The following is a 22,058-nucleotide window of genomic DNA, read 5'->3' as shown; positions in this document are numbered from 1 at the left end:
ATCAAGACATACTATGCAATGAATAGCCTAGTAAGAGCACCAGTGGAAGGGGAAGCCCTGGGTCCTGCTAAGACTGAACCCCCAGTGAACTAGACTGTGGGGGGAGGGCGGCAATGGGGGGAGGGTTGGGAGGGGAACACCCATAAGGAAGGGGAGGGGGGAGGGGGATGTTTGCCCGGGAACCGGGAAAGGGAATAACACTCGAAATGTATATAAGAATTACTCAGGTAATAAAAAAAAATAATAATAATAAAAAAGAGATACTATGACAGTAAATGTTTCTTTTGTAATAAATGATAAAATTCTTAGGTGATAGTCTGTTGGAAAACACAAGTGTTTGCTCATGTTGCTATCTATAGCCAGCACATCACATAATCCATGACACATAGTAGGTGTACAGCGAACATCTGTGTGGCAATCTGTGTGGCAAATGAGGGGATTTATATGCCGTGCCTTAGAGCGAATCTACTGATAAAATAAAATTTGGTTTTGAAGACGTCCTCTCCATATATACCAAAGAGGAGCTAGTGGTTTATTTGAGAATATTTCATTACTCTGAATGACTATTACTTTACGTCTCAGCAGACCATAAACTCCATGAGGACACTGACAATGTGTGAATTGGTTCTCCATTCCATTCACAAAGCCTAGTCCTGGAAGAATCTATGAAATGATGCAAATGAGTTCTGAAGAACAATAAAAGATACACACAAACAACGCTATGCTTCTCATGCCAGTAATATGTTGACATGCAGGCCACCAGGCACCTTGTCCTGCACCCTAAATTAGCACTGATCCTGACAGGCAACAAAGTGTTCGTTATCCACACGCCTCAAATGCTGATGAGAGATAACCCGACATTCTTCCAGGACTGGCCCCCACTGCGACTCTGTAATCATGCACTGGTCTTCTGAGATGGAATCCTAGGCACACGAATCTCTAGGCAGCCTCTGGAATAATAGCAAAATGAGGGGGAGCCTGGAAAATACTCCACAGGAGGGAAAACGAACAAGTAAATGTGTCCCAGCATTCCTTTTTAAGGGGACGCTTTAAAGTATACAAATATATGGAGAAATCCTTATCTGGTTACCCTCCTATGCTGGGACCAGAAAGTTAATGATAAATGCTAATGTTTCTTTTGAAAAGGTTTTCTTGGACCAGCTTTGCAGGCAGTGTTAGGCCCAGTGTCATGGAGACAAAACAGAAACGCGGTCTTTGAACACTGTGGCTGCTTCTGCTCTGCCAGCTTAGACCGCTAAAGCAGAAGAAAACAGAACCAGAACGGCCGGCGCTAAGAAAGTTTAATACCTTGGAGCTGATGTAGAAGGTATTATTTTGTCTTTCCGACATGGCCCTGTACTATTTTTACCTAGGTTGATTTGGGGTTAGGTTGAGACGTTAGAAATAAATGGCGATTTATTTTAAGCAGTATTTGGGTGACACAGCTCCTGTCCAGCTATTCACTGTTTGTAATGTAAAAGTGACCCCTCCCTCTCACTTTCCTTCACAATGAACACGGGTCAGTATCTCCATGAGAGGCCTCGTCTTGAGGTCTGGGTGCTTCCTTCCTCCTGCTTCAGCTGATCTGTCAGCTCCTTCCTGCCCACCCCTCTGCCCAGCCTAGCAACCTCCTTCATCCTGCGTGTTGTTTCTCATTTAAATGAACAGTTGGGTTCTTTTATTTCATCCAAGTACTGGATTCGCCTTATCGCCCTCGTTCCTTTGGGGGTTGCCAATTGGTTTTATCCACGGATGTATCGTTTCTCATGCTTCCTTTTTTTCCCCTTACAAAGAGAAAGAACCTCTCCGTCAACAAGCCTCTCCGGAGTGGAAGATTAAAAACCCAGACATCACCTACCTTGCAGCGCTACTCCCAACTGGGTTGTGTAAAACTCAATTAAACGTGTCCCCATTGAATACTGCATTACAGTACATTAAACAGAAAATTCTTCAAGCGTGATGACAAAGCTTGAAGCCTCGGCTCAGAGATGGTACTTGCAGCTTGCTTTAACACTGCAGTCTTTATGGCACGAGTCGCTCGCTGATAAAACTTTAGTCCAGCCTTGAAAAAAATATCACAGAGCCCCACGGGGAATTTGAGAGAAGGGGGTGGTAAAGTTGGTCTCAGCACTTTCCTGGAGCCTCTCTGGAAACTATAGAGCCAACCGACCCGGGGAAGATACAGTGCAACAACTGAAGCGATAAGTCCTTTATTTGAGGCAGGTGAAATTCCCAGATTCCGTCCTCTGTCAGGAGTGTTATAGGACCCAGAATGCATATTACAGAGACATATGGGTCCTCAGGGTGAGAGATTTACACAGACAGTCTTCACAGTCCCTCCTAGGAAAAGCCCGAGGAAGGATTCCAGGTCCGTGGCAAGCCTTGTAGCTGTTAGGGAACACAAATGGCTCTCTTCTCTTTTTATCTCTTGTCCTCTATCACTACATTTATTTATATTCTGCGTTACCAAGAAGCAAAACTTATAACCAACTTCTTGGGGTTTTCAAGATTATTAAGCAACTCAAGCAGATTTACAAAGTTTTGTCTAAAACTTTCTTCCTCCAAATGCTACACATTTATTTCCAACCTCATTTTATTGGTATTTTAAAGCTCCATTTTTTTCTGCTTTTGAAATCTATCCACTCAAAGCACAGAGTTTCTTCTTTCCCCGGCTTTAGCTGGCTACCCCTCTTATTTAGGGGCCAGACTGCTCACCAGTGTCGGGAATGGATAACGGGTGTTTCTCTAATGACTCTTTCACATTCCTGGTGGATTATCAGTTCTTGTGTTTAGTTTCTATGATACGATACTTGCTCTTACATTTAAAATCTGTGATCTGAAATGTTGGAGAACACCAGCAGAGATTTCCGAAATGTTACTGTGGCTTACAGGGAAACCCAGCAACTCTTTGAGTAGTCTACACTGAGACAGTACTTCAGTGTGCCGCTAGGGGGCGGGGTGATCGCAAAAGCTTAGTTTTCATTTTCAGGACCAACAAATTTAACTATAAGTATTAAGCCTTAAAGTGTTTGTCTTCATATATTTAGGTTTCCATTTAGTCATATGATGTATGTGTGTATGCATAAAAGCAGGTTTCAAAAATCATCTTCTAATGAATGCACTATCCTTCGCTATGTCCTTAGTGTCTTGTGGGTGAAACGGGGTCTTCGTCACTGCCATTTTACATTATTGTTGGCAGTGTTCTAGTATAGGGAGAGAAAGGGGCGTTTGCTCTGACTGTCTTATGAAGTTAAGAGCTCATGAGATGAAATGGAAATGTGGCACTGTGGAGGCTGACCAGCTTTTTCTCCGTGGTCACCATGCTAGAGGGGTTAATGGATATCACTAGGGATTCAGCTGGTAATGATCTCGCTCTGTAGAGCAGAGTCATAACATTTAGGACCCTGGCAATGCTGTCTCGGATCCCTCAACAATTGTATCTAAGTTTCCAGCTCATTCAAGGAAGTTTTTAAAGACTGACTGATTATTTATAGAACAATTTAATATTAAGAACAACCTAGAGAGTTTTGGAAAGAGTTTATCTTCTTTTCCAGCCCTTTATTATTATCAGGATAAAACAAGACATAGTTTCCATTCCAAGGCAGTTTCCTAATGAGTGCTCTTATCTTTTTAACTCTTCTCCCCCCCCAAAAAAAACCCTGCAGAAAACTAATTCATATTGTGTGCAAGTCTTTTCTGTATCTTCTATTAAAATACTGTACCCCCAAACATATGTGTTCTCTCTTTGTAGCTTGGTAAGTAAACTCCTACATTACACTTCAATATTTTAATTGGAGAAATTATCTCTATTCTTAAAAGACTTACATATTTTGTCCAAAGGACAGCACTTTATAAAACTGTTTTTCTTCAAAGATTTGAAATCACACTTTATATGGGCTATTCTTTTTTTCAATTCAAAAATTAGAGTTATTTTGCAATTTATCAGCATATATAAATCCTTCGTAGTGGATGTATTTTGCTGGAAACTGTTATTAGATGTGACTATTTTATGGTACAACACTGCTAGAGTAAAAATAATAACACTTATTTTTGTAATTTTAAACAAATTGCCCATCCCCTAGTACTAGAGGACTTTTTGGCTAGCGGAGAACCAATTCACTCCCTCATGTCTCTTGTGCTTCCGTTCCAGCATTTCTGAGCTTTTGTTTCAACCAACAGACCAGCAGCATAAGTTCATCATCCAGGCTGAGTTGAAGGTTAGGGCACAGCAGCCAATTGCCGTTAACTCTGTGATTTCTCATTTCTTAAGACTGTTGTATTTGTTCTTTTTCTTTTTTAACATATGAGCAATTTGGATGTTGAGAAGTTTATCAAATATATATTTCTCTAGGAAGGGCGTAGAAGATGCCGCAGGACACGGACTAAACAGTGTTCTCGGGCCGTTCTTGGGGCTTTAGTTGCTGTAAGGAGTTTCCAGGGCTATCTGATATCATCTGGTCGTGTCCAATTCTAGCCTCTAATTAAGTCTGAGTGCACCGAATTCCCTTAAGATCCACCTCCTTCTGACATATTTTATTCCTGGTCTCAGAACCCTGGTTAGTATTACCCATTATTGCTCCTTTAAATAATTGTTTTACTTCTTCTTGGACGTTCATTTGTGTTCCCAGTGATTCTTTTCAGGGATTCAACTGTCTAGTCGCTGAAATAATAATTCTGACGTTTTCCATAGAGTTGGCTGTTGCCATGCAAGGATTCCAAAGTACTTTTAAGAGAGATTTCTGCTTTGTGAAAAGCCATTAGTAAGACAAAGAACGATAATGGCCAGAAAAGAGAAGGAATCATGTGTATTCACACACCAGTGTTCTCTAACTTTTATCATATATGCATATTCTCACACCAATATCATTTAACTTTTATCATATATGCATATTCTCACACCAATATCATTTAACTTTTATCATATATGCATATTCTCACACCAATATCATTTAACTTTTATCATATATGCATATTCTCACACCAGCATCACTTAACTTTTATTTATAGGCTGTTTACACACCAATTTTTTTCAAACATCAATATCCTGAAATGTTTAAATTCCATTCATCTTTGAACTACCTGGGTGAGGAAACTGGGGACTAGGGTGAGGATTACTGACAGTCTGTCAGATTGTTCTCTTCAGTTCCTACAGGCTGACTCAGGTCAGTGTGACACCAAGGTTACTCCACTACAGAAGCCAAGGGTTATGACTTGCATCCTTCTGTCCTCCAAGAGAATGCTAGAAAACATGCCTTGATGTGATGCTATCGTGTCACAGAGACTTCTAGATTCTCTCAAAAGAACTTTTCTTCTTTTGAGGAAAAAAAAATCAAAATTCCCATTGAAAGAGAGCAATCTGATTGGTAGTAAGAGAAGCAGAAGTACTAGTCAGCCATAAAAAGAATTAATTACTCATGCAACAAACAATATACCTGTGTCCCCAACACATCATTTTGACGAACACCATTTGAGGGCTTCTAGACACAAACCATGTACAACACACACGCACAATCTGTGTAGGTAGAAATCACATTTTCGCTGTTTAGAATGGAAAGAAACTCCTGGCTTGATAGATATATTTTATACTTTAATTGCATGCTTATGACATTTATTTCATTCCATTCTAATATTAATAGGTAAGAGACACTATAATTTGCCACATTGGTTAGTTTTTACTGAATATGCTTTATTATTTTTGTATAATTAGGCATTCACCTGCCTTTTAGTGTTTCTCAGAATATTTATTTACAGTCAAGCCTCCATTATTATTTAATTGGGCATTACAGTGTGATATGCACAGGCAAGATTAAGCACCCTTTTTATTTTATTTTTAAATAAGTTTTGGGCAAAATCAGGTCTAAATATTTACTCTATCCTATACTAACTCTATTACCTTAAGCTATCTTCCTAGTTTCTTCATCCAGAAAATAAGAGAACTTTTGCAGTAGAAGCCACAGAAGAAGACCAACATTTTTCTCTAGATCAAATGCTTGAGTTTACGTTTCGTCTGCATTTGGAAAGCTATACGTAAGGCATGGTAGTTTCTGCTGTAGCTTCTTCTAGCACACCTGAAATTTCAGTAGCATAGAGTGCTACCTGATAACACAAAATTTCATCAAACAGGCCAAGTGTGGACAAGGAAGTGATCAGCCGAACTCACTCCAGAGCGGGAAGAAGTTCACTCGAAGCTGTGACCTGCTTTACTGCTTCCCAACAAAATCTATTCTCTCTGCTTTGATCCCAACACACAAGAGGCAAGAGTAAGAGCGGGTGAGGCAGAGCATCCCTTTACCCATTGATTAGAATTCAGCTATTGATCCTTAAACCGCTCTGCTGCTAACATTGAAGCATCCGGTGTCCTGTATTCTGGAATGAGAATACGAATACGAGTTTGGAGGAAGATGTTGTTTACAGAATACTGACTAGGCCAGAACCTTGCAAAGCTTTATGATATTGTTCTCATCATGCACTGTTAGCACTGCCACCGAAGCAAAGGCCATAAGGATGCATTTCCTGGTTTTGGGAGTAGCTGTGATCCTTTTAATGGCACCGTGTCTAAGAGCGACCTTGGGAATTAGAATCTGGGAGTGCCATTAAGTCAAGACCCTGCACACTTCCCCCCTCTCTATTCCTCAGACTGCAGGGTGCCATGGGGGACTAATCTGTTTTCTTAAGCATTTCCTGGCTAGGTAGAGACTTCAGTGGTTGTGGGAGGAGAGAGTGACAGGGTGAGATTTATTTAAGACTGTGGTGTAATTACCAAAACATCCACTTAATCTCCAGCAATGGGGAGTGTATTAGTATTACAGGATAGGATTCTACATTTAGAAATATCCCAGCAAATTATAGTGAAACATCCCAAATAACTTTCCACTGAAAAAGTCAGTAGTTTTCAGAGCTCAGAGGCAATCCCAGAGGAGATAATTTTAGTGATAACAAGAATTTCTTTCACATACTCTTGCTTTTATTTTTTAGTTTATTCTATGTAAAATAAGAAAAAGAAATCAAGGGAAAAAACACAGGAGGGGTGGGGCATTGATCAACCTATAAACTTGTGAATTAGTTCATCATTAATTTTGGCACTCTGGGCAAACATGCGAATGAGCATAGGGATGTGCTGTTCACTACTGAGTCTATAACAATGTCCACCTACTGATAAAGTTGTTAAGTGTCAATTGAATGTAGGAATGAAGAAGAAAACGGGATAAATGAATAAAACAGCAGAGGCGGGCTTGTGGTGAGCGGTTTCATTTGTTAACACTGTGGTATAATACATATTTTTCATTTAAATATTTATATTATTTTTATTTATTTGTGCACGTTTGTCCCTGAGTACAGGTGTCCGTGTGTGCCAGAAGAGGGCATCAGAGACCTCAGGTCCGGTACTGCAGGTGGTTGTGAGCAGCCCAATAAGGGTGCTGGAAACTAAGCTCCACTCCTCTGTAAGAGCAACAGATGCTTTAGCTACTAACACATCAGTTCCCTAAAATAAGCTCCAGAAAGCTCAACCAGTAATCCTGTAAGAAAAAGAACACAATCTTATTGCCTTTACTCAGTATTTATTAGTATTCAATGGCCCAATGTCCAAGACTCTGTACTGTCTGCAGTGAGCACCAACTGTGGGTGCCTCTGCTTCCACAGAGCTCGCCTTGCTTCTGTGATGATTTAGTATGCTGTGACAACCAGACTCATATTCTCGCTTGTGAGTCCAGCCTTGAACAGCTGAGCGTCGTCTGACTCCAGTGGGAGAAGATGTACCTAATCCTGAAGAGACTTGATGTCCCAGAGAAGGAGCATGTCCAGGGGAACAAGGCGGGAGGAGAGACTCTCAGAGTCGAAGGGGACAGGGTATGGGGTGAAAAACTCTGTGTGTGGGAGACAGGGAAGAGGCAACACTTGGAGCGTAAATAAAACAATCAAAAATGCTATCCTCTTGCACAGAGAGAGAACAGGGCAACTCTATATAAACATGTTGTACTGGTGACTTAAAAAGAACTTGAAATGGGTGTAAGATATCCGTTAGACCAAGGCACTGCCTGTTAGTGCAGGTTTTTCAATCATGAATATAAAGCAAGAAATTAATATCTACATTTATAAGAACAACAGTAAACACAGGAAATAACCATATAATTAGCCACTTCCCCCTGCTTTAAATGTTCTATTCAGTGCAATAAACTTATTTAGCAGGGAGAATTTTATGATTATTGAACATATTTTTGTTTTGAATTTGTCATGCTATATAATAAGTTGTTTTTCCCCTGAAATGAGTAGTTTACTTGGGAATTTGTATGATGAAGTATGGGTCTTTAGCCTCCAGTGGGTGTAGGCAAAAAACTTGAACAAGCTTTTTGTCACAGCACAAGCTGTATCTGAGGCCTTTATTTAAAGGGGTGAGAATATTTCCTGATTTCTTTTATTACTGTAGGGCAGATCTGACACCATTAGTTTTCCTTCTGTCATAAATATAGACCCGTAGGATTTGACAGGCTTCACTATAAAGCGGGCTGTAGATAAGTTCAGGCACCCTTCCTTCTGCACGGACCTTAAACAGTCATCCTGATGGGGCTGCCTGAGTGGAGCGCCAAGGGTTGATTTTGGGCTTCTAGGTCGCGCTTTCACCTTGACAACCGTTCTTTCTTTTCTGGCAGTAACATTTGCTGGGATCCCTAAGGTGCTTTCATTTTTGTAAGTAGCATAAGGGGGAAGAGGGATAGAAGAAGGAGGAGATAAATCTTAATTCATACACTATAGGACTATCTCCTGCGTCTCCGGCACAGAACTTCAAATCCAATCCAGGAACTGGATGTGTATTAGAAGTCGGCAGATTTAAACCCCGTCCACCATGATCAAACTGGATTTATAGAGCATCATAACTCTCCAGACACCATACAGCAGCTTATTAATTTAATAGACTCCTGTCCATTCACTGATGTTCCTGCCCTGACAGTCTCTCAAGATAAGGCGGAAGCCTTTTGACAGGACAGAGAGCATATATATTCTCTTCTGTTTTCTAGTGGATAGGGTTGTCGACAACTTGAAATGTGGGGCTCAGCAAATTTGTTTTTTCCCTTTTTTTCCCCTTGTTTCTTTTTTAAATTCTTTTTACTTTGCAGGGAGGATGATCGAGTCGAGCCTTCTGAGAGGGTCAGGGGTCATGGGTCTCTATTTCCCCTTAGTACTTATTTAGCATTTTGTTTTTGCAAAAATAACAAGTGTGGATTTAAAGTCATACATGCAGGGCCATTTTTACCATGAAAAGAAACAGCATTACGGTTTAATGCCCGATATAAATTAATAGGTGCTGGAGAGAAGAGGAAAAGAGCAATAAATGTTGCTGGTAGAGCAGAGCCTCATATTCTTGTCCGTAATTCCTTCTGGAGGAATGACAGATGAGGAGCCGAGGGAAGAAAAACAATACAGCGCTCATGCTGTGGCTTATCCAAAGACAAAGGAGGGAAATTTTCTCAACCTTCTTATTTTCCCTTAATGACATTCTTGAACTGTGACTGAGATTGTTACTTGTTTCTGAAATGCAAATTAATTCACAAGTCTCAGACCGGGAGATACTACACCAGTAGCTAGGGAAGACTAACTGTTGTCCTCTCACAGAGTACTCACCGGAGATCTTGTGAAAATGTGACTCTGGGTTTGAGAAGACTGAGGGATAAGGCGGTATCATGGTCCTAGTGAGTTAATAGAAAATTTCTGGTCGGCTATCAACCAAATATTAAGTAACAACATATGTAAGAAATTTAAGAAGGGATAATTTTGATGATATGGACAAACGACAACTTATTATCCACTCAGTGACTTGTGACTTGAGCATGCTGGGAATATTTAACAGATTCGCTACCTGGTAAGCAGTGGCAACTTAGTTGCTGCACAGGAGATCCCAAATACCATGCATGCAGTGGTTATTTTTTTTAATCATCTTGTTTCATTTTCATATGTGTGTAAAAATGATTGTCTAAATATATCTTGGGAGTTACCTTAAAAAGTACACTATGGAGCTAAGGTAAAATTTATTGAGTGTTAGAACACTAATCGCCTGGATCCAAGGTTCTGGGCTAATTTCCCTCTAACATGAAAAAATTATAGCAAATCCATGAATAAATAAAAAAGTTATGTGCTACTGAGATTACTCAGTGGGTAAAGTAGGCTTGCCTTACAAAATTGAGGACTTGAGTACAGATCCCCAGCCGCCATATAAAATGTAGCCAGATATGGAAGGGCAGAACTCTTAGCCTTAGCCTTTGAGAAGAGACAGATGGGTCGCCAGTGTTCCCTGGTCAGCTAGTCTAGTGGATCAATGCATGCTGAGTTCAATGTGTGATCCTGGTTCAAGGAAAACACTAGACACCAACCTGTGCATCTACGAGTTCACATACCAAATTACACACACATGCATACAAACATACACAACCTATAAACAAAAGTCAAAAATTATTTGTGCAGAGAGTAGGTTCTTGTTTCTTCTATGTCATTATCAAAGATCAAATATAAAGATTTTCTAAAATTAAAACAATCACAAAATAAAAAGCCCCACAAAAGCAATGACCACAATTTAATCTAGATATTCATATTTTAAATATACATGTATAAAAAGAGCTTAAATGCAGCTAACCTGTAGGAAGGGATAAAAACCATAAGTCATTAAACTAAAAGCACACTTCTAAGAGTGGACTATCATATGCCCCCAAAGCAATGCAAGCTACAGTCATTAATATTGATTGCTTTCCAGAAATATTGATAAGACCCTATAGCTGAAGATACTCCATGCTGCATCATGTACAGTACATGGAGAAATCAAACTGAAAATGACTGAGAACTTTACCCCTTCTGGGTTGCTTTTATACTCCTACAACTTGCTATATAGGCATAGAAAAACACACCAGCAGTCAAAATACATCAACAGTCTGTGAACCCTCTGAGCTACAGTAATGATTATATTAGCAAAATAAGTACATTGGTGCTTTATTGACATGAAAAATTTCAGAATAACCTATTTTCGATTAGATTAGCTCCCATGAGAAGGAACTCATGTCTGGTAACATTAACTGGGCCTACAAACTGTGATTGTCTAGGTGATAGACCCTAGAGAGAACCCAAAGCTATTACTTTTTAAAATGGACATTATATTATATTGACCTCTAAATATTTATTTTTATAGCCATAAGTTAATGTAGCTCTCAACACCCCTTAGAGATGTTTCTTTTGCAGGAGATGGTGATTAATATATATTCCCAACTGGTCAGCTAACAGAGAATAGGGCGCTGCAGAATGGTCAGCTCTAAATGGGATATTGACGTCATATACCCCGTCCTCAAGGCTCTGGGATCATGGTTGAAGTAATGATTGTTTCCTAACAGTGTTTTACAAGCATGGCAGGAATGTTACATTCATGGGTAGAGGGAAGCTGTGATCTCATGCAGAAGCTATGCAAAAGTTATGCCTCATCCAGACAGGATCCCAGTGTGGGTGTTGAGGGGCTCATCAAGTCCCAGCCCCAGCTAAGGAGCTACTGGTCACCGTTGTTGGCTTCTAGAGGAGAGAGAGCCAGGATTTTACTCTGGATAATGTCCATGCTCCAGTCAATGGTTCTGCACAGATGCATACTGGCAGCACTAAGGGGGCGTAGTTGATTTAAAAAAGAGCACATGAAGTTGAGAGGAGGGACTAGTAGGATATGTGGGAGAACTTAAAGAGAAAGGAATATAGGACAAGGTTGACCAAAAAACATTATACTCACCTATGAAACTCTCAACTAACTAATGAGAACTAATAAAAACAAAGTGGACAGATAAGAAAACTGCATCTCTTACTCTTTTACCATTTTCCCCCTCTGTCCCTTCTCTCCCCATTCCCCTCCCCCTACTCTCTCCATGTGTTCATGGCTAACCTCTATGTCTCTCTTCTTCCTCCTCCTCTCCTCTCCTCTCCTCCTCTTCTTCCTTCTCTTCCTCCTCCTCCTCCTTTCTCTCTCTCTCTTTCCTCTCCTCCCCTCCCCTCTCCTCTCTCTTTTCTTCTCCTCTCCTCTCTGTCTCCCTACCTTTCTCTGTCTCCACTACTTCTTCAATTCCCTTCACCATGCCCCAAAAGAAAGAAAGAAAGAAAGAAAGAAGGAAAGAGAGAAAGAAAGAAAATACCATCATAGTAGGGGTTATACCAAAGGATTTGCATGCGTGTAATACTAATTCCGACATCAAAAGACTCCAATGTCATAATTTATATTTTTTTGTGTGAAAATTGATTATCTTTAGGGGGACTGGAGAAGCAAACTATGGTAATTCACTAAGAAGTTTTACCATCCTTGTTACATATACTTAATAATGTTCTATGAAGTTAATAATAAAATTGCCTTTCCTTGAAGGATGATAGGAAGGGTACATCAGTCTAGTAAATCTTTTTTGACAAAGAACGCTAGATAATAATGGCAAACACTAGGTTTTCAAAGGTAAAAACTGGGTTAGGATCATTTATTTCAAATGAATTTCAATGAGAAATACACAGAACCATGCAAATAGATATGCCTTATTTGTTCATATATGAACATTTGAATACTTGATCCATTCCCTAGGTTGGGATATTCATGCTTGCTATATAACAAAATGCTATCATGGTTAACCCAATGTTGTCTGACAGTTTCAAAGACCTCAGAAAATGAGAATGTATCTTCCCCAAGCTACTAATGCATGTTGTGAAATACAAAGTAACGCCTTGACTTTAAAAACAGACCTCTAAAACAGGATTGACTTAGACACCAACAGTAACAGTAACAGCCTTTGATGTGGGTATCTGAACACAGACTCGATAGCTGGCTGGCTTTTTTATTTTTCATGAAGGACAAAAATGAAAACTTGTAGCCACTTCTCTGCAGTAAACAGGATCCAGAAAGTATTTAATACGAGAGAATCAATGTCTTGTCATAATTGCTGAGCTGATTCCACAATAAGGCAACATTTTTTTATAAGGAGATCCTGTTTGTTTTCCATATTTTTTCATACATGCATGTATTGCCTGACAAAGCACAATGTATGTTGTGTGTGTATGGCTTTCCTAGAACTTCAAAAACCTTCCTATGAAACATTTTCTAGATGTGAAAGAAATGGCAAGGGGCCTCTGGACTCTCAAACAATTTTAACATTACTAATTGATACTATTGCTATCCTGTTGATGCTACATCAAGTCCTACTCTAAGTTATTCTTTGAATCATAAATACCTTAAATAATAGTTCAATTTTAACAAGTATATATTATGTGGTACTTATGGATATATAGAGATCAAAAATAGTGTCAATATATCTAAGGTACTCCAAACTTGCTTGGGACTATACCTTGAGCAGTGATTAGCTCATGGCATAAGTAAAAGAATCAGGATTTTCATTTCAAGTACAGAAAATATGATGTACATGGCAGAGCAGTAAGCAAGGAAGTATTTTAAATACATGGGCATGATTGCAGTCTATAGTAGAAACTTTAAAGGGTTAAATGAAACAAAACATGAATAGATTTGGAGGAAGGAAAGGGAAGGGAAAAAGATGTAATTACAGTGTAAAGGAGAAATGATTTTAAAGCATATAAATGAGATAGTACAGGAAGAAACTAATGAAAGAGGACTCTTAATGCCTTTTAGTTATTGAATGGACAATGACAGAGGAACTTGTCATTGAGCATGAAGAAGGATGACTAGATCAAACTAGAACAAACTAGAAAATCTGGCTGCAGAACTGTGAGAAGCTCACTCCAGTGGAGTTGGAAAAATGGCTAGTTAGGAGAGGACACATGAAAACCAAGGGTCTCTCAGATGTAGTGCTTCCCAAGGGCACTCACGCTCATGAGAAAAGCAGCAGAGGGGACTGCTGGTAGGATGACAAATAGAATTTATGCATCTGCTAAATTGTCAATACAATGAGAAAAGAGAAAATGGTAAGAACAAATGGATGAGGAAAGCAGATTGTGAAATTGGACAAAACATTGGAAGATAGAAAATTAATTAAGAGATAAATAACAGAAGAGAACCCATGAAGATAAAAACCCAAGTACTTAAAGGGAAAGAGGCCAGGAAGCAAGTGTATTGAGTCCAGGAACTCCAGACATGATCTATGAGTAAAGGTTCCTAAGACTAAAAGTAGGGGCAAGATGTGAAGGCAGAGTTGCCCACCACCCAACACGACTAACCAATCCCTATAAGGCAAAGTGGTACTTCCTGAAATGCCATTGGGCAGACAGTTTGGAGACAGGCCTGGGCAGGCCTGGCATGGGCAGGCCTGGCATGGGCAGGCCTGGCATGGGCAGGCCTGGCATGGGCAGGCCTGGCATGGGCAGGCTTTGCTTCCAGGGACGAGCTTATCCAAGGGGGCTATTCATAAGCTGTGTAGAGCAGGATGAGAAAGACCACTGACAAGGAAGCAACAATGACAGCAAACAACCCAGACATTTCACAGGTGAAACCATGGTGACACCAACGGCAAGCGCAAGACTTTCACAAGCTCGAGTCAGACAAAATCCAAACATGAACGGAAGCAGGAGAGGAGGGCACACAATCTCGCCACTATTGGCATTTGATAGCAACTGGGACAGGAAGAATTAGATTTCTTTAATAATGTGACTGCAAGACTGTCGTCTCTCCTAAGCATAGTTGGATAATACAAACTGGACTCAATGGATGGTAAGAGATCTCACAGTTGGATGAGCAGGGCTGATACGGAAGGACTCAGGGGTGAGTATAATCAGAATAAATTATAGGAAGTTCCCAAATAACTAACAAAAATACTATGCTTAAAAAGGATTGAATTTTGAGAAGCTGTTTACCATGGTTGTCTATTGTTCTGTGATCATATGCAAATATCGGCAGGTGTTAGTCTTGCCTACTTGCATGGCCTTTGCCTTGAGTTAATCAATCTTAAGAAGTGAAACAGACATCTATCTGTGTATAATAAACAATGTGTGAGAGAGAAGCTTCAGTGTGAAATACAAGGACAAAAATGGGAAGATAAAGAAAGAAATGAGGCATGACATAAAAATTCCTTTACATCCTCCGTGTCTCATCAGAGGCAAAGGAAATGATGATAGCTATATAGAAGGCACCATGCTTAAGATGATCACAGAACTAAAACCTCGTGTTAATTATAAATAAGATCCTAAAAATTAAGGGACAATGATGGGATAAAATTTGAATACATTTCAGAAAACTGACCAAAGTTTTCAGGCTATTACTAAATATATACATCAGTTTCTATATGCTTTCATAACTATGTATTGAGCAGGTATTTTGTGGCCTGCATTGTGTAAAAACATATTCCTGTCCTTAAAAAAATCATCATGAGACAAGTATTAAAATTTCAAATATGAGACTGGAGACATGGCTCACCACTGGCTGCTCTTTTGAAGTTCCTGAGCTCAATTCCCAGCATCCAGGTGGTGTCTCACAAACATCTATGATAGAATCTGATGTTCTTTTCTGACATGCAGGCACACATGCCAACAGAACACTCATATGCATAAAATACCTAAATAAACAAATCTTAGAAAATGTCGTATGAAGGTAATGGAGAGATGGGACTGGCTATGATGCTCTCCTCAGCTTCAGGTACTAGAATGTTCTCCAGCCACAACTTCGAGAATAGAGACATTTTAGCAGTGCTAGTGACTGCAAGAGAGTCATAGAAGACAGAGAAAAAGCAAGGTAAGGACAGATCAGAGTGAAGTCTCTGAGACAGTGACGACATTTCCAATCAGAAGTACAGTGCTTATGGCACTGCAATGGGAAAACTGGGCGTTAGTAGATTAAGAGGCTATGGAGTTAGTCAGTGGCAGGTGGCATGTTCCTAGATGGACACAGTCCTAAACTGTACCTTGGACTAAGAGTTTGGTGAAAGTAAATGGATTTTCCCCTTCTCTATAAACAAACAAACTAATAACTTTTGACTTTGCAAATTGGATTATCATACAATTATTCAACTCTTATGCTAGAGTAAAAGGTGGCTGCAGACAATATAAAAGCAAATTTCTATGGCTATCTTCTAATAAAACTTTATGTACACAAACAGCTTAGTTGGCCCAATTTGGCCCTGCACACAATCAATAACTTAGAAACACTTTAATTATAATGGCAAGTCATTGGAGGTTTTCATGCAATGCCAGTTTCCAGTCTTTGTGATGCTGTGTATCTGAGGAAGTGATAACCTACATCTCTATATATCACTTTGGAGATTAATTAGAAAAATAAATTCAGAATGCTAAGTTATATCCATCCATGCAGGTGACATTTATTGTATGACAAAATATAATAGAAACTGAACCAGAAATTTGCTACAGTTCTTTTATTAGTGGTGAGAGCTGTGGTGGGTCTTTTCTTTTATGTCCAACAGAACTTTTAGAGGGTTCTTTCTTTATTAGTTGCTTGTGATGGTTAATTTCGTTGCCAACTTGACAAGATTAAGAATCATCTAGGGCACATACTTTTGAGCACAGTAAGAGGTGTTCTCTAAGAGATATTTAATGGACGTTTGGAATAGGCTAGGAATCCAATGGGAGGGAATGAGAAAGACAAGAGCAACAGTATTCACGGTCCAGGCTTCTTGACTTTGTGTGCACTGCAGCCAGCTACCTCACACACACACCATCGTGTCCCTGACACAATGACTGCGTCTTCTCAATGAATCTGTCCTTTCCTAAGTTGCTTTTTTTGCTAGGTATTTGGTCACAGGAATGGGGAAAGGAACTAAGGAGAGTGCTATTCTGAGCGCTTCACAAATAGTAACCATCTGTCTGTTGGGTCTAGCCAGGCAAACGGCAAACAGCCAGCGGTATTGTCAGGCTGATAAGGGTCATGAAAAGAGAAGTGTAAGAGGTGGACAGAGTATTTAGAATGATGGATCCGTGTGACACAAGCCCGTTGCCCTGAGAATAAGGAAAACCGAGTCAGGTAATAAGTAGTGTAAGGAGGGTGGCATATTACCTGCTAGAAGTGTGTGACTATGCCATTTTTCCCGTCAGGACATAATTTTTTAAATGAATGTGGATAAAAGCTTATTTTTGACACAGTTATCTGGCTAAACTCTCATTTTGATTATGGATATGGCTGGATGACCGGTTCTACCATGATGTGATCATCAAGGACTCCTGGCATCAGTCAAGTGAATGGTGGGAAATGTATTTACCCATCCCGGTTCTCATTTGCAAGTTGCCTCCCCTCACAGAACTGTACTCTGTGAGCATCCCATGCAATGAGCCACTGTGCTCACAGACTCAGACCCTTTAAATGCTCTCGCTCATTTCTCGAACTGATACTTAAATTAAACAAAATAAAGAAAAATCTTTATTTTTCTAATTAATTTATTCTAAAAAATACCCTTCATGAATCTTGGCTTGCTTATGAGCTACTGACTGAAGTCTTTATTTAAAAATTTAAATATGCTTGATTAATAAAGGTTTCGGTGAGTATGGTAGGGCCAAGGCTTGTTTTAGATTAATTTGGATCCTCATTCCAATACCATATTTTGGAGAATATACATGTACTCAATTAATTGTATTTTATTTAGAAAAATTATCTTAACAAAAAGTAGTTTTAAGGCATGCATATATGTATTAAGAAAGCTTAACTATATAAAACAGAAAAATTGATTTTTTTTTTTGTGGCGTAAGGATTTTGTGAATTAAACATACCTCATTCTACAGTTTGGATCACAGAAGAAGAAAGGCACAACAGGTTCCCAGTACATGTGTAGACATGGAGACATGGGTTTGATCTCCAGCAATGTCACGCAATGATGAGTGAGTGACTGAATGAATGAATGAGAGTGTGAGAACGGGTTAAGACAGAGTTGATTTGAATATGTAAGCACTTGTCTTAAACTCTAGGAGAAAAATGCTCTAAGAAGAGAAGTTTTAAGAGAGAATACAAGGCTCAAAGTTCAGCTGTTCGACAAGAACTTGCCTAGCGCGTCTCAGGTTTTAGGCTCCGTCTCGAATAAGGAACATAAGTAGATCCAAATAATGTCCACAAATCGCTCTTTTACAGAGATGCTTTTGCAATTTCATGCAATTTTATTTCACTATGTCTCTTGTGCATATGATTTTAAATGTTACTCTAATTACAGTGGATACAAAAGCATATTTTCTGCTTCTCTCAAGTAGAATTATAAGGCAACAACTTCATCTATTCTGTACGATGTTTAAAAAGCTATTTGCAATGTCTCGTTCTAAAAAATTTTACTCTCAGGAGTTCTCCCTCAGTTTAGCTGACAAAGATACTTCTGGGGGTGGCTTCCAAGATTATTATCTGTTTGACTGACACGCTAACATCCTCACGTGATAGTGATTCACCTCTCCGAAGACCCTGCTTTGCATTTCTCATTTTTATCCACATAACACTGATTTATCGTCAGTTCCTGTCGTTTGCCAACAGTCTGACTTAGTTTCTATCCCTCAAGACTCACACGCTTCACTCATGTATGATGGATCCAAGCTAGTTTAAAATATTGTTTCTAACACACGTTAGCACATCTCCCTCATTAATGTAACTGATGATATAATACGTGTTTATTTAACAGTATTTCATCAAAAAAACTCATCACGACATTTGTATGAAAACAAGTATATTGTGGCATACATAGCATAAATTAATAATAAGTGTAAATGTGTAAGCAGACTTGGGTCAGCACAATACTATTAAGCCATTAACATAGTTGTAAACACAGAAAATGCTCAGTAAGAAATGGAACCAGCAGAGAGAGGGTCCAATATTTGCTGAGTCCGCTGCCATTCTGCCATTTGCAACAGCAGGCTCTGTTAACAATAACTCCATCACTAGTGGGGCCGCTTGTCTTGACCTTACAAACCTCTCTGAAATGACCCTTCGAATCAAAACTGTTATTTTCTAAAGCAGCCATTTTTCCAATCACTGATTCTCAGAGCGGGCATAATAAACTGCTCACGCCTCAAAACGTCTTTCTCATTTTAACAGAACATAACCAGAAAAAGCCTCAGACGATCATGAAACACGTTGGGTTTCCAGCGTCACATTATCCTGTGGTGCTCTGCAATCAATTACTGCTATACCACCATCATTAATAATTTTCTTAATGAAAATGATTCTGTTGATCTCCGTTGTATTTTAATTATCAGAGTTAAGCATAATTACACTGCAGCTCTGAGCTGGCATGTGGACTCCTTTAGGGCGCAATTTTGTTTTAACACACTGATAATGTAATTTTACATTGTGTCAGTTTGTTTGGTTATTATCCAGTTGTACAATTCCACTGTATTCCAGATAACAGATAATAACCTTAGTACCTCCTATATCCTGAAGTCATTTAAAAAGCAATATTGGAATTCTAAGACTAGCTAACTTAATCGTCTTATGATTTTATAATTCCTACTGCTAAATATTTGGTTCAGGCACTCACTCTCTTTCAAGAATACAGTAAAATGAGATGACATTCACACATTTTTTATTAATTTACTGAGTATTTAAATACATGTTTAAAGATGAACACTGTTTTCTTTTTAAATTAGTTTATTATTTGTATGATATTAGACCCTCTGGGTAAAGTTAAGCACTGGCTGGAAGACTACTTTGAAAATTGGCTATCAAAATGGACAAAGCTATTGTATCAACGTTCTAACAAACTTCAGCAGATCTTCTGTTTTAAGGTGGATCACGGTGCTGATAATGAAAAATATTTGTGTTTAAATATTGATCAGTTTGTTTGGAGTGCAGTAAGTTTCTTTCCCGATTTAGACCATGTTAGCATTTCTGTCATTATCTCATTAGTGCCTAGTATAGAGAAGAAAAGCAGTAATGTCTTAATTTATTAATTGCATGACGAAATATGTATAAAGTACAACTTGGAACTTTAAAGATGGTCACAGAGTAACACGGATTACCACAGATCGTGTGGTCACTGCTGTTTCTGTTCTTGAGCATTTCCTCTTCAAAGACAAGCCAAAGAAGGAAAATAACATCACTGAGAACATGTATGAAATTTTTCAAAGAAGAAAAATAACCTATAATCTTGGCCTAGTCAATGGCGGCTTTGAAAGCCATTCTGATTTTATTTTCTAAAAATAGTCATGAAATTAGTCCTGGGACTGAATACCAGGTTCATATTGCAGGAGTTACTTTTATTGCTGAGTTTCATGTCTCTGAGCCTCAGTCTTTTTTTTTTTTTGTCTCTAGAATATAATGATTCTGCTTATCTTATGCATATGTTGGAATAATAAACAGGATTGGAAACAATGAGAATAGAGCATAGAGTAGAAATAGTTTAATGTCTGATGACAGCTATTATTACTATTAACATTATCAGCACATTAATAATCATACTAATTTTTATATAAGATTATCATTGAAAATGAAATAATGAGTGAATCAGATGGTTCATCAGGTAAGGATACTTGCCAACAAACCCAAATACCCAAGTTTAGTTGTTAGGACCAAAGATCAAAAAATGAGAAAATCAAGTCCTACATGTTGACCTCTGACCTCCACACATGTGTCATAGCATGTCTATCCTGTACCACTCACACAAATACTATATGTAAACAGGTACTCAAATAAACAAGCAAATGTTAAAAACAGGAAGTTGGGCTGGAGAGATGGCTCAGCGGTTAAGAGCACCCGACTGCTCTTCCAGAGGTCATGAGTTCAATTCCCAGCAACCACATGGTGGCTCACAACCATCTGTAAAGAGATCTGATGCCCTCTTCTGGTGTATCTGAAGACAGCTACAGTGTACTTATATATAATAAATAAATAAATCTTTAAAAAAAAACAGGAAGTTATTATGCCCTATCAATAACAAAGTCAGTGGTTTCTTAAGGCTATAGGTCTCCGAGTTTATGATACACTTTAAAAGCTAGATAAGTAGACACAATGCTACCTAGTGATAGTTGTAAAGTTTTCCCCTCTTATATAACAGATGGACATGTATTCTCATACATCATCCTTAAGGCCTGGTGCCATTGTCTGTTAACTCATATGTTTTTGCCCCTAAGGGTAAATTTGGTTGAATAGATGGTAATCAGGACTATTATGGCTGTCTTAACACACAGGGGCTGTGTCTAGGTGTTTCCCCATAAAAATCCCACCAAGAAGCTATTGGAACACTGTATTCACAGAAGCCTATGCAAACAAGTGTCTAGAGAGGGTAAGTGATTGGCCTTAACTTTATGTAGAGTCTTTACGATGATAAGATGCTCTTACCTACAAAGGAGTCTGTAGTAAGGGGAAAGGAGGGTTACTTGATAGCTTTTCAGTCTTTTGATTGACATTCTGACTTAGTACAGAGACCTAGTGAGTGAGTTATTTAGAAATAGCTGCACGAAAAAATAACTTTGAAACTGAGATGATTGAAAAAACTCCATGCAGAAGAAGCTAAAAGTGTAGCTTTGAATACTCAGAATAGTTATCTCGTTTTTTTGTCATGCCTGAAAATGTAGCCATGCCTCCTAATCTGTGGAAAGGAGAGAATAGCTGGGCAGCCACCAGGGGTGGGCTTTAGCAGTGCTGGCCTGAGCACACTCCTCCAGCAGTGTTCTCTTTAACTCCAGTGTGGGGCTGTTGAGTAGGTTGCCTCTGGAGATAAGGAAATTAGAATTATCTGGGGTCTGTTGAGAATAATGGCAACATCAGATGACCAACCAATCTGGCCTTTCACTGTCTGGATGACCTAATTACTTTCTGGAAGGACATGGACCAGTTGAGGCAGGAAAAACACATCAGATTAGGAATGTTAATGTCAAAAACTGTCTTATCTTCTCGTTTGGCTAAGCAGAATGATGCCAGCATGTCAAATAGCTATAAGTGACAAAATGTGACGTTTAAATACTTATTTTACGGATGCTCAGAAAATAAAAAGCTTCATAGTTATATTTAGTCTTGGCGTCAGCTGCAGTTAACAGTATTTTAAGTAAGCCTGAGTCATCAATAGTAATAGGACGAAGCCTATTTTTATCCTTTAACAAACACCACAAAAATTTTCCCAGTTAAACCACTTCTATAAAATGCTGTACATACAAAATTTATATTGTATTTGATGATATGCTCTGAGATA

The 22,058-nt window shown here is 38.9% G+C and overlaps 1 protein-coding gene and 1 long non-coding RNA gene across 5 annotated transcripts in view; one reads left to right on the top strand and one right to left on the bottom strand.

Annotated features, from left to right (window-relative positions):
* Zfpm2 (zinc finger protein, multitype 2) overlaps positions 1-22,058 on the bottom strand; it is a 437,310-nt gene that overhangs the window by 123,296 nt on the left and 291,956 nt on the right. The window lies entirely within an intron of this gene.
* Positions 1,005-22,058, top strand: part of LOC134479716 (uncharacterized) — a 27,076-nt gene continuing 6,022 nt past the window's right edge. Inside the window, exons 1-2 of one of the 2 annotated variants that reach the window (XR_010053376.1) lie at positions 1,005-1,327; positions 21,058-21,152. This is a non-coding gene — a long non-coding RNA (uncharacterized LOC134479716). Of the gene's footprint in view, positions 1,328-13,932; positions 14,720-21,057; positions 21,153-22,058 lie in introns of those variants that run through there. The other variant, XR_010053375.1, reaches the window with a different exon arrangement.

Source organism: Rattus norvegicus, chromosome 7 (assembly GCF_036323735.1).
Source record: "Rattus norvegicus strain BN/NHsdMcwi chromosome 7, GRCr8, whole genome shotgun sequence".
In the NCBI taxonomy this organism is placed as follows: Eukaryota; Metazoa; Chordata; class Mammalia; order Rodentia; family Muridae; genus Rattus; species Rattus norvegicus.
Note: the sequence above shows the minus strand (reverse complement) of the source record. Positions and strands in the feature narration are given on the sequence as shown.